Below are 12,363 nucleotides of genomic sequence, written 5' to 3' on the forward strand. Positions count from 1 at the left end.
AAGGTTTTTTTTTTATTCATTTGATTATTCCAAGTTGTGATAACCGATTTTACAGACAGATAATCATAGTTGTCTTCAAATCTGTCTTTAAGTAAAAATATGTCCTTCCATGCCACATGTACGAGTGATTATCAACAACTCCAATTGAGAATGCACACAATTGACCGCCAACACTTCCTGTATATACAAATGTATAAGCTGATCCCCAGTTGTGGCATCCCCAGGTTTAGTTGTTTATCCCCAGGCAAGGCCATAGACATTTGAAAACAAAAACGATCATTTCTGGGACTAGAGACATGGCTCAGCATTTAAGAGCACTGTTTACTCTTGCAGAAGACCCAGGTTTGATTTATAGCACTCACAACATAGCTCAAAACCGTCTGGAACTCCAGGAATATGGGACTTTACACCATCTTCTGACCTCTGCAGGCAGTCCACACATGGAGTACACTTATGTATGTGCAACCGAAACATTCACTCACTAGGAACCAAAATACATTTTTGAAAATGGCAATCCTATAATGTTCTTTCTACATTCTTCATGAACAAAATTATTAGGGATAATCAAGTGGCTGTTCTAGGCCTTTAAGTTTGGAGAGATTTTTGCAGTCACTATAGTTACTTTGAATAGAATGTTTTCTGTTTTTTACTTATAAGAAAGCATAAGACTATATGCCTTTAGTTTTAGGGCCAGACAGTAGTCAGAAGCTGGAAGGAAACAGGAAATAGTAGTAGAAAAATCCTACAGAGCCCTGAGAAGATTGCTTATGAAGGATTCAAGGAAAATGATAAGTTAAAGGAAAGGGGTAGCCTCTGTCACTATAGCAGCAGAAAGCCAGTAACATAGCTCTGTGGTAACCTGGAAAACATGCCATCATCTCTCACTAACTTGACATGGCTACGGAAATGCTCAGGCAGAGTATCGAAAGTGCCACCTGGCTTACTTTTACCCTATGTGATACAATCCGGAAGGAAAATATAAGATAAAGAAGGAAATTTTATTATAAAGAATCCAGGACCTCATGAGTTTGAAAATAATGCTGCTTCTCTTTCACACCCTCTGCACACAGTGTCTCTCAAATATAGGTTTGAGGGCAAAGATTAAAACAAGGATGATAACATAGGATTCTTTTCTAAACTTCAGAAAGAGGTGAGCTAGTTTCTCTTAATACCGTTCTTGCATACACACACACACACACACACACACACACACACACACACACACACACACACAACCCTACAGATTTTTAAGGATGTTGTATGTCTTTTTTCCCCCAAGCAATGGGGTTTCTAGGATGTTTAGGAGGTTATTCGCACAGTGCATTCACAGGGAATCCAAGTGAACAAATGTTAAGGAAATCTTTTTGGTTACAAGTGCTGCCTAGTTGAGTGTATCTAGATGTAAAGTGAACAAAAATATGCTAAAAAAAAGAGGTTGAAAAAATACTGAAGTTTTGAAGGAATTACTCATCAAGTAGGACTGAAACATAGAGCTATCACAAGACTATCATAGACTATTACATAAAGAAGCCTGAGAAAACCATTTAATTGAATTAGCTGCAAATATGAGAGTCGTATTATCTTGAGACAGGCTTTCATGTATCCCAGGCTTCCCTGGAACTTGTTATGTAACTGCTGATAGCTGGGAACTTCTGATCCTTCTGTCATTACCTTCTGATTGCCAGCATTACAAGTGTGTACATCTGTGCCTGGTTTATGTAGTAATGGGGATTGAAGCCAAAGGTTTCACATTTGTTAGCCTACCCCTCTACCAACTAAGCTAAGTATCCACTCCTGACTTTGGTTTTGCTCTTGTTTCCTTCTAGTCCCAACTCACCCACCCACCCACCCAAACAAATAAACAAAAATAAAATTTCTCAGAGTTTGAGAACACAAGACTAGAGGCTGAGTAAGGAGTGCTAGACAGTAATTCTCAACTAGTAGGTTAGAACAGTGGTAACCGGCTAGATTGCATGGAACAATAATTTTTAGCTTTATATCTTCATGTTAGGAAGGGCTCAAAGAAGTAAACTCAAAGATTCAAAACTGAGGATTTTCATCTCACCTGGACTTGATTTAGATACAGAGATCTGGCAGTTGGACTGCTGCTAAAATGTCAATGGACTTTGGAGTCTTGGAGGAGGGGATTAGTGTATTTTGCATGGGGGAGGGGTGGTGGTTACTGTAGACAGAGCAGAGATTATAGACAACTGTATTTTCTAATGGGCTGATATCCTGTCCTCTGTGATCTTTTGAAAATGTTATGTTTAGTACCCACCTCCTGAAGAGCTAACCCCATTTCCCTGATAAGATTGCTTGTCCCCTATTTCACTCTGTATTTCACCCCAACTCCCCATCCTCGAAATGGTCTTCTTAATCTCCTGGTTTCTGTAGTTACTACAGGTTAGTTACTCATGTCTGAATATTTGGAGCTAGGAGCCTCCAACAAAAGAGGGTCAGGGTTGCCTCGCTCAGTTTGAGGCTTTCTAGTTCCACTTACTTGAAAGTTCATCCTTTGGGTTTTTTGTCCAGAGGAATAGTATTCTATAGTATATATGTACCATATTTCATTTCCCAGCACCATCAGAAACTACATCTCTGAAGTCTCACCAACGCCAAGGATAACACCAGTAGACATGCCAAAGTTGACAAGAGAGAGAGGCCCATGAGGTCTCAACCCCACACAAAGAATTATAGGCAATTGAGGAAAGCTGGTCCTTCAATTTATCTCTGCTATGTTCTTTCCAGATTCCACACACTCAGCCTTTATAAACATAATGAGGATTTGACTGGTTATATAGAATAGTAACCAAAACAGCATCTTATAACCTTGTTAAAAACTCTCTCATTTCTTCCTTTTTCTGTGTATTGAACCCAGAGCCATAAACATGTTAAGCAAGGAGCCTACTACTGAGCTATATATCCAGACCTTCCTTTCCTTTTGTTGTTGTTGTTGTTATTGTTGTTGTTAACTTGTGGCTGGTTCTCACTAAGTTGCCTACGTTGGCCTTTAACTCATTTTATCTGACACACATCTTGAGTTTTCTTATTCTCTTGCCTCAGTCTCCCAAGTAGCTGAGATTATAGACTTGTCTGACTACGTAGGCCTTCCCAGTACTCCTCATTTATAAGGCAAGTCGTAGCCAAGTATGACAGCTTTGGTTGAGGATTTTAATTCGGTGTTTTTTTAGATGTAAAAAAGAATGTATGTATGTATGTGTGTATGTATGTATGTATGTATTTAATGTTCATGTGTAGGTACATACACCACATGTGTGCAGGAGACAGTAGAGGTTAGAAAGGATGTTGAAACCCATAAACTGGAACTAAATGCTATTAAAATGCAATGTTGCCATGTGAGTGTGGGGCCATACTCAGACCCTCTTGAGCTGAAGCAAGAATGCTTAATAGCTTAACAGCTAAACAGCTAAACAGCTGAACAGCTAAGCCACCTCTCCAGCCTGAGGTTTTTTATTTTTTTTAATCCTGGAAATAATACTGTTATGAAAAATTCACTGTTGCTTTTACTGGTAGTTTGTTAGATGTATATGTGACACAAAGTAAAATTGTCAAGCATGTTTTCAAAATCTCCAACACATCTAGCTATTGAAACTCTAATGCATATTTGTGTTTTATTACTAGACATAAAGGCAGGAAGTATTAGTATAAACATTATTATAATCTAAAGGGATAGGAAAGAAATATGTGCTCTAAAAACCCCTAATTCTGGATATTCTTATGTGACATTTATTTGAGATTAACTGTTTGATACATTAATATTCATCTGACACCTAAGACAATACATTGTGCAGGCTTCTAATCTTCAATATCCAAGAACGTCATCAACAACTAAGAAAAATCGATCCTCAGAAACTGAAAGTTTTATAAGTGTCATTGTTTGCCACACAAATCTTTGGACTTTCATATTTGTTTAAATTCATTCTTTGTGTTGGTATAAAATGTCAGGAATGTACAACAGCAGTGGAAGCCACACATAATTAAGGCTACATTAAGCAATACCAGAAAGGCTGTCTTTAAGAGTTACTGAGCCCTTTCCATTAGTGATCCGCTTTCTCTCAAATAACACTGCTATTTCAAAACTGCTGACTTAGTAAGTCTAAAGTTTTTATCACCAAATTTTGGCTGAATGCATTTATAGTGTAGTCTGACTTGCAACAATTTATTACCTGAAGGAAGGAAAACTCAGTCCAAGATCACAAGACAAAAGATAGAGACTCTGGAAGACTACTGTGTGAGTTTGCCATCCTTCTCTGTTATTTTCCCTTTCAAGGCACATGCTGGTATTATCAAATCAAGGCCACCCCTTTGCTATCTCCCTCCCATACTGTGTAGCTATGTTTTCCAATCTCTGTTATAGACTGTTAATCTAAGAACTGAGAATTCTTTGTCCAGTTATCAGAATTTGGGTCTATAGCGTTATGTATTTTGTTGTGAATGCTTCCTATTTTGTTTCCTGTGATCTACTTTGTCCCGAGGATAATGCCTCCCTAATTTCTGGATTGGTGCATTACTTACTTCAAAGTGACTGCAAAATGTATAGAAAAGCTAAATCACATGCAACACTAAACAAATAAGGTAGAATACGGAACAGTCAAACTGTTAAACACTGCCCCTGTTTTATTTAAAGAAATTCACACACTATAAGCTTTTCTATGGTCTGGAATTTTGTCAGTTTTGTTTACTGTTTGTCTGACAATATTGTCTGACAAATAACAGGTGGTTCATTTAAAATTTTACTGAAATATTAAAACCAAGACAGTTTCTGTCTGGGAGACAGCCTGATATAGCAGAAAGAGAATTGTTTTTTGACTCATCCATTGTTTGACATTGAACATTGGAGTCACCAGTGACTTCAGTGTGGACCATATTATCTTTTAAATTTCTCTCCCCTTCCTCATTAGGTTGATTCCATTTACTTCTATGCTTCAGTTACCATGCATAAGCTGATGAATTCGATTCCCTCTTCTTTCCATTCCTGTCTCGATTCCACACATTCACAGTTACCTACTTGACATCTCTGCCTGAATGAGTCACAGGTATCTCAAACTCATCATATTCGAAATTGAACTCCTTATATTTTTCCCATATAAGCCATTGAGATGAGACGAATCAACCCTGCTGCGGGATGTATAGCATTGATTATGGATAATTTTTGCCTTTTAAAATACTAGAGTATTATTTCTAGCTGCAGACTGATAATAGACCCTTAATTTTTTTTCGTTGTTTCTCGTATATACAGCAGCTCACCAGAAGTTATGAAGAGATATAAACAATAAACAATTCTCAACCTCTATATGTTTTTTCTCCAGCACCACATAATACAATTCAGAATTTAAGATACGTTAACTTTATTTATTTTTGAATTTAATGTCTGTTTGTTTTCTATGGCTGTAATAAACAATATGACCAAAAGCAGTTTGGAGAGAAATTGGTCCCAGAGAGTAGATGTTGGTGTGATGGACCTGACCATGTTATGTTTATACCTTGGGATGTTTTGTGGGAAGAAGGTAGAAGGTTTTGGAGCTTTATCCCGGAAGTATCATTGAATGGTCAGGGCTCAATGTGCTGTTGTTGGAACTTGGAAAACAATACCAAACAAGCTAGTGAGAACAAGTCAGTATGAAGCATTCCTCTTTCTGCCATTCCTCTTGAGCTCCTTTTCTGGCTTCTTTCAATGGTGGAATAGATGGAATAGAATTGTAAGCCAAATATACTTCTTCGTCTCCAAGTTTTTTTTTTTTTTTTGTTTTTTTGTTTTTGTTTTTGTTTTTGTTTTTTTCTTTTTTGGTCTATGTTTTACTACAGTAACAGAGAGCCAAACTAAAATAAGGTCTTTCTGAGCTCTATAATATGAGACTGAGAAGGATGCTCAGAATTAAGGTTATGATAAGTCTTTATTTATAAATAGGTATTAAAAGATTAACTCACTATAGTTTTGGATGACTTAATGAAAAATATAAAGATCAAATTAGAGCATCACTAGAAAATTTCAATATCAGCACCATAGACATTTTGGGCAAATAAGTCTGTCAGGGAATGAGATAGGGGCTGCCCATATTTAATATAATGTTCAGCAGTAGCACCCTGAGCCCCTAGTCAATCAATGTTAATAGCACGAGCATCTCAGTTGAGATTATTATGTATTCTTTGTACATATGTCTCGTCTACTGTTATGATAAGAAAAAAACACCAAGAAATTAGAAATGAGTACAAATTTTACTATCAACAGATGGAATATGAATGGGATGCCTTAATAGAAAAACCAATAAAGCATTATATTTATTACTTATGGGTCTCCAAATTGAAGATAATGAATTACTTTTATTAGTTTAAAAGGATAATTTATAAAAAAATATTTTTGCACTTTCAAAATATCTAACAAAAAGGTGGTGGGTTATATAAATGCATTAAATCAGAAGTGCTAAATTTAAAAAAAATTACCTTTGTGAAAAATAAGGACATTGGCTAAACTTAACAGCCATCACTTGTAGCCAATTTAAAAGTGCTATAGGAAAGTATTAGTTCTGGAGCTGAGGTGTGTATCTCAGTTAGCAGAGTGCTTGCCTAACATGAAAGACGCCTTGGCTCAATCTCCCATACTGCACAAAACAAATTCCTACAGTAGCACATGCCTATACCCCAGCATGTGGGAGATCAAGCAAGAATATCAAATGTTCAATGCCAACCTCAACAACATAACCAAATTTGAGGCCAGCTTGAGATATACAAGACCTTGTGTAAAATAAAATAAAAGCAGAGACAAAAGAAATAGAGTAGTTTCATGATATGCTCTTTGAGGAGGATTCATACAAAAAGCCTCAGAGAAGTCCAGGCCAAAGCTTACATACACATAGTTGGCCCCAGCCAGCTTAATTCCATGACCATCAAGATCCCAAATAGCCATGTCAGTTGTTATTGGTGGCACAACTCTTTGGTCACCATATCTTGACTTGGTCTTCACTGTCTCTTACTTCTTGCTTGGAGTAGGAACTCTATCCTACATTTATAGTTTGATTTTGATATGACTAAGTAGGTAAAAATGATCCTGATTTTATTTAATGGCCTTAAATCTACGCTACAGTGCAAAGATTCATAATGAGGATGTATATATGCATATATTTCATCTCAGGTCGTCAACAAATAGGAAAAAGGAAACTATTCCCATAGGGGATACTATCTTATTTTAATTTGCTTTACAAAAATTCCTTTTGTGATATCTCTCTGAGATATCTTTATACTATAATAGTTTATAATCTATAGTTTAAAATAAAGTTTTTCCAGTGTGGTCGAAGTTTTACTTGAGGTGGGTAGTATCTGGGAGGAAATGGAAGAGGGGAAACAGTAATCATAATATTTATATGAAAATTTTTTTCATAAAAAGTGAAGAATTTAAAAATGATTTTAGTAAACAGTAATGTAATTTGGAAATATTGTTACTGAAAATCTGGTACTGTGTCAAGATTTTCATTGGTCTGTGCAAAGAAATTAAAAACATCTAATATTTTTACACATTTGATTTTTCAGAGAATTCTAGTATGTATTTGTGAGTACTGAGTGGCAGTTATGTTTGAAAAAAGAAAAAACCTTACAACTAATTTGGCTTAGATTTTCTTTTGTTTTTGTTTGCCAAGTGTGATTGAAGTCGATCCACTGTAAAACTTCGACCTGTTGCAAAGACCTCCAAATTTAGCAGCCTATCTAGACACAATCTGTAATACTAAGCACATGGAGTTAATGAACAAAGACTTCGTGTTTCAAGAACCAGATAACAGATTTGTGGAAAGAAACTACAAGTGATTATTTCATCGACTATGCTCAAAATTCAAGGCCCATCTTTGCTGCTGCCTAGAACTTTTAGGATGAAGTCTATTTTCTATACCCAGGTACATGTTTAAGGAAAGCCTTCCTAGGTAATTTCTAGGTTATACAAACATACAAATTCAAAACTAGACCACCATGATTTTGGGGATTTACAAATTAGGAAAGATTTTATTAGACTTTGCTGAACAAGTGATAAAGCAGGTAGGGCGGTATGTAGCAAAGACATTGAGGGAGGCAAGATATAACTAGCACCCTTCATTTCTTCATTCTCCACCATTTGGTTGGAGTCTTTGATATTTGTAAGTCTCAAATGTGGAGTATATAAAAATATGGATGCTATAAGCTTGATGTAGAAGGCATTTTATGAAATAAGAAACTATGTGAAACTCCTAGATAGAATACCATGGCAGGACAAAAGTACAGTTCTGGGAACTTCAAGATGGTTGATGAGTACTGTTTCAGAATTTGAGCCTCTTGGTCCTGTAGAAAAGTAATGATGGGCACATTTTTATACTCAATTAGTGTGGCAATAATCTAAAGTTCTCTTCCACAGAGTTTACTTTTAAGAGTTTATAAACAACCTTTGGCCTATACAGGAGTGAGCAAAATAATTTCATTATTTTAGGGAGACCAGTTCTTTGGAACTGAGGCTTTCTCATCCTTATAAAAAGCCTTGTACTGTCTGCATCTTCATTTTCGAATATGTCCTTTTAAGAATGGAGAAATGAGCAATTCTTTATCTGGCCACTTTAAGACTGATTTATTAATGAGCCAATAATGTGTTTATACATGTGACTCCTTTAAAGACATGAGAAGTTATAGAAAAATCAAAGGACTAAGAGCTTCTGTTTTCTTCTTCAATTGAGTAGGAATTGAAGGGATACTTCTTGTCTTGTAAAAGAGTACTAACTCCAAACAGGTAATTCAGCCTGGACATTGTGCCAGAGCAGGATGTCACAAACTCTAGGACTATGTATTATGTGAAATTGTTTATCTGTGAACCCAACTTGGTTTTCCCAGGCAAAGAAATGCTTATTTTCCCAATTTTTGCAAAAACTTAATTATCTAGTAAAGATATGGATATACTGAGTACAGCATATACATATTGACAGGGAGAAGGTCTCCATATGCCACCCGGTTCGACTCCTTTTGAGATGTCAACATTCGTGAACATACTGGAAGGATTTTTGGGTAAATAATACCAGAAACCCAACTACTCATGGAGCCAAATAACCTCCTGGAAATAAAATCTTAGGGAAGCAAATAATGCAGAATTCAGGGTGTGTTCAAAGATAAATAGGTCAGTTCCATTAAAAAGATGACCCAAATTGCAGCATAGTTGTGCATTATGACTCAGCTTATTCATGGGTACTTGTACTTTAGTACTAAAGGGATACCAGGAAAATTTTAAAAAGAGGTTAGAAAGAAGTAAACGTGATGAGTTTTCCATATATACTCTCATGACACAGTGAGTGTTTAAGCCTGAAACTGACATGTAAGGAACATAAATATCAGTAATCACTGGTATAAAATGTCATCTCTAGTCAGTATAGTTCTCTTAGATAAGAGTACTGGCAATTGCATCTAAAAGTATCCAAAAGTAGTGAGAGTGGAAAGAACCATCAATAGTCATTAATACCAAGTGCTGCCTTAAAAGGCAGTGGACTCCATGCCATATTTTGAAAGAGAAGGCAATATTACAGAAAGAAGAGGAAGAAAATTGGAGACATTATGTGGAATCAAAGAGAACTGGTTCCTGTGGTATCTGAGAAATGTCCTGTCTGTACTCTTAAGCTTATTTTTGGATGCACTGGGTTTATATGTTGTGTGAAACAGAATAGGCACTCATTTTTTTAGAATAAATGTGTCCACAATAATGCAAATAAATGATTGTGAACATAACTTGAGTTTGAATTCAAGAATATGTAGCTGGGGATAGGAAAATTACCTAAGGTTATCTTTCTTTAGCTAAAGTTCAGTATGTAAATATGTGACTCTATTAACAAAAAGTATAATTAGACACACTAATGATATGAAGTACATGATTTTATAATATGGTAATCCATTAAAAGTATGAAGAATAAAACCAATAATCTTTCAAATACTGTCAATTAGATATCATTGTGATATATCATTAATGAAGCTATCAATTATCAGTAAGAATTATTAACTGATACTTAGCTGAAAATTGCAAATATATCACAAATTGTTCAAATTTACCTTTGTGTTTTGTAGCACATTCTATGGATGAAAAATATTGAGGCCAGAATGGTCATGGCACTGAAGTATACTAAAAAGCTAAAATAAAACTGAGTTTGTAACCATGTTCTCATTGGTTTCACTTTTGCTGTTACAATATGCTTCCTTCCAAGGACTTTTTTTAAAAAATGCAATGCAGTGTGTGTGTGTGTGTGTGTGTGTGTGTGTGTGTGTGTGTGTGTGTGTGTGTAAAAATTATGGCACATGTGTGGAGGACAACAATATGAATTCCAGGAATTGAGCTCTGATTTTCAGGCTTGATGACAAGAACTTCTGCCCGTGGACCAAACTTCCCTTTAAAAAGACAATTTTAAGAGAGAGGAACACATAAGGAAAATGGACACAGCATTCACAATTATAACACTTTATAATAATTAGAATTCATTGGATGGACTTTTATTTAACTATGTAATTCATTTGTGGTTTAAATCTTATTTCTCATTCTGTGGATATTGCGTTAATGATAAAATATCTTGGAGTTTCACATGAGTGGAATTTGATAATGGCACTAACCACTAAGGGTAAAATACTACTTTTCATTTTACACAGAAAACATGTCTTAGGTAATCAGAAAGGAAAATGAATGGCACTGATTAATGTCTAAACATACAATGAATGAACATTTTTTCTTTTTTTCCTTTCTTTCCTTTCAAAGAGAAAGGATACAGAAAATGTGGTACATTTACACAATGGAGTACTACTCGGCTATTAAAAACAATGACCACATGAAATACTTAGGCAAATGGATGGAACTAAAAATATCATCCTGAGTGAGGTAACCCAGTCACAAAAGAACATCCATGGTATGCACTCAGTGATAAATGGATATTATCCCAAAAGCTTGGAATACCTAAGAAAAAATCACAGATCATATGAATCCCAAGAAGAAGGAAGACCAAAATGTGGATACTTCATTCGTTCTTAGAAGGGAGGAAAAAAAATACTCATGGGAGAAAATACAGGTACAAAGAGTGGAGCAGGGACTGAAGAAAAGGTCATTCTGAAACTGCCCCGCCTGGGGATCCATTCCATATGCAGCCACCAAATCCAGTCACTATTGCTGATACCAAGAAGTGCTGGCTGACAGGACTCAGATATGGGTGTCTCCTGAGAGGCTCTACCAAAGCCCTACTGATACAGATGAGGATGGTTGCAGCTAACCATTGGACTGAACAAGGGAACTCCAAAGGAGGAGTTAGAGAAAGGACTGAAGGAGCTGAAGGGATTCACAACCCCATAGGAACAACAACAATATCAACCAACCAGACCCCCTCAGATCTCCCAGGGACTAAACCACCAACCAGTGAGTACACATGGAGGGACCCATGGCTCCAGCCACATATGTGACAGAAGATGGCATTGTCTGACATCAATAGGAAGAGAGGCCCTTGGTCCTGTGAAGGCCCATTTCCCCAGTGTAGGGTAATGCTAGGGTGTTGAGGTTGGAGTGGGTGGGTAAGAGTAAGAGCATTCTCATAGATCCTCATCCTTATGGGAGAGGGGAGAAAGGGCATAACATTTGAAATGTAAATACATAAAATATCTAAGAAAAATAAAATTTAATAAATGTCAATATCCACATATAAAACATGTAAATGAATGAATGAATGAATGAATGAATGAATGAATGAATGTGGGAAGGCAAAAAGGAGAGAAAATGTTATGTCCCTGAAAGTTATGATATTAAATTTTAATTCATCTCATTTTGTCTCACATAGTCATGGATAAAGCCAAACATCTTACATTCCCTTGTATGTTTTTATGTTGGCTGGCCAACCACACATAAACTATTCAGAACTGTCCTGAGTTGAAGAAATCCAACAATAAATTAAAATTTCTAAAGATGTCCATGTCCTGAGTAGAAAACCCTCAAGCGTGAGTGGCCTAGAAAGCTCTGCTTGGTTTGCAATGTGCTGTTTCTTTAGCACTCCATCTCGTATCACTCCAAACCTTGACAACACACTCCAAACACATCACTCCAAGGTCATTGTACCTACTGTTCCGTATCATGGTACATCCCCCAAGTGATTCTGTCCTCCTGTTAGAAAACATTTCAAATGCAACAGTGTGTATACACAGAGAACTGATAAGTACGTTTACAAAGAACTGTTTGAAGACTTCCAGATTAGTGACATAAAGGTTGGCTTAAAAAAAGAAAAAAACCAAAAAACCAAAGTACTAAGAATCACATGTTTGATATACTGAACAAAGCTAAATGTTACTTATTTGACTCTTGTCTTTCCCCTGTGTTTGAGGGTGCTC

Source organism: Rattus norvegicus, chromosome X, assembly GCF_021556685.1.
Source record: "Rattus norvegicus strain SHRSP/BbbUtx chromosome X, alternate assembly SHRSP_T2T, whole genome shotgun sequence".
In the NCBI taxonomy this organism is placed as follows: Eukaryota; Metazoa; Chordata; class Mammalia; order Rodentia; family Muridae; genus Rattus; species Rattus norvegicus.